General features: G+C 44.2%; 1 non-coding gene across 1 annotated transcript; it reads right to left on the minus strand.

Annotated features, from left to right (window-relative positions):
- Nucleotides 1-1,635: 1,635 nt before the first annotated feature.
- On the minus strand, nt 1,636-1,717 carry trnas-gcu (transfer RNA serine (anticodon GCU)). The gene has a single exon. It is a non-coding gene; the product is annotated as a tRNA-Ser (tRNA).
- Nucleotides 1,718-1,959: the final 242 nt, after the last annotated feature.

The following is a 1,959-nucleotide window of genomic DNA, read 5'->3' on the forward strand; positions in this document are numbered from 1 at the left end:
GAAGAAGAAACCGACAACAAACTCGCATTCCTGAATGACACAGTAGAAAGAAAAGACAACGGAGAACTACAAACCTGTGCATACACAAAACCGACAAACACTGACCAAATACTTCACTCCACCAGCAACCATCCCATCACACGCAAACGAAGCTGCGTCAGAACAGTATTCCAACGAGCCACCAGACACTGCAGCACAGACGAACTTCGGAAAACAGAGGAAAACCACCTTTACAATGTATTCGAGAAGAACAGATACTCAAAAAATACAGTCCACACTTTCCTCAAGAACAAACCACGACAAGCAGACGAAACACAGCCAGGAACCATAACCACCTGTCCATACATCAAAGACGTTTCAGACATGACAGCCAGACTACGAAGACCCCTCGGAATCCTAGTAGCACACAAACCCACCAACACTCTCAAACAAAAACTAACAAACTTAAAAGAACCAGAACAATCCAAAGACAAAACCAACGTCATCTACAAAATTCCATGCAAGGACTGTCACAACTACTACGTAAGACAACAGGAAGAAAGTCACGACCTTCTCTCCCTCGTAGCCCTACATACGGATTAAAAATACCACGATTTCTACTGGGACAACACATCTATCCTGGGACAGGCTAATCAAAGACACGCCTGAGAATTCATAGAGGCCTGGCACTCCAACCACAACGCCATAAACAAACACATAGATCGAGATGCCAACTATCAACCCCTCAGAAAACGAACAGGAAATGACATCATCACAAACCCCAGGAACCCCATCGAGGAGAAAGATATAAATAGAAAGCAGGAGACAACAGATTCTCTTCACTTGGAGGTCACCACTGATGATGATGTTACCTAGCCAAGTAATGAAACGTCTGGATATCAAAGCTACAGCTGAGCAAGCAAACCTTCACCCTACATTTTAAATTATTTTTCATGTTTATGTTGCATGAATCTGCGGTCATTGATCCACAGTTTAGTTTCACTCCCTAAAGGTAACATGCTGATTTCTCCAGTTGTTAATAGTTCAATGTGATGCATCCACTGTGTGCATAACGAGAGGGAGCTTGCTCCCCACATCTTGTGTTTATCTGTGCCTTATGTCCAGCATTCATCAATGGCGAGAGCAAGGGGCGAGGGCGAGACCAATGTGTCAGTCTTTCCGTGGCCATGCACGGCACCAACATTGGCAATTCTCCACTGTGCATTTACAGCCAATTCTCAGTGCCCCGACACCCACGCCCTGCCCCTTTGAAGTATCGGCATCATTTTGTGCTGTCTCGCTGTGCTCTTCTCACCAGGATGAATTACTTCTTCTCAATCTCCTTCTGATTTCATCTGACAAAACGTTCATTAAGAATTCCTTTGCATAAACATGCACTTCGCAGCTCGCGGTATTTGATTTTCCTGGATGTCTTTCATACGAAAAAACGTTCACAGCAACTTGATTTGCAAAAGGAAACCACGCTCCCTTTCAATATCCCAATGCAACCTACATTTCAACACAGTTCAGTCAACAGGCTCAAACCATTCCTGGAAATTTTGGAATAGCGTAAATGCATATAAACTGACCATTAGCGTTCCCATACGACAGCCGTGATCATCTGAAAACAGCACCGTTGAATGCCGTTAATGACAGCGACGAGTGTGGGATTCGAACCCACGCGTGCAGAGCACAATGGATTAGCAGTCCATCGCCTTAACCTCGCGGTCACCTCGTCAGAGATGCACGAAAAGCTCTGACCTTATGAATAATTGAATTGGGTAAATTATGCAGAGCAGCAGATATTTCTCCCTGGTGTTGGTAAAATGATAAATAACATAGTACGGTTCCAAGAGTATGGTCTGACCCCTGGGTTGTGGGGCAATGCACTCCCACTGTCAGACAATGCACACAGTGATCTGAACAAAAATGAGGAAATGAATATGTAACAAGGTCTGTTGAATTCTGTGAAGATTTGAA

Source organism: Chiloscyllium punctatum, chromosome 50 (assembly GCF_047496795.1).
Source record: "Chiloscyllium punctatum isolate Juve2018m chromosome 50, sChiPun1.3, whole genome shotgun sequence".
Taxonomy (NCBI): Eukaryota; Metazoa; Chordata; class Chondrichthyes; order Orectolobiformes; family Hemiscylliidae; genus Chiloscyllium; species Chiloscyllium punctatum.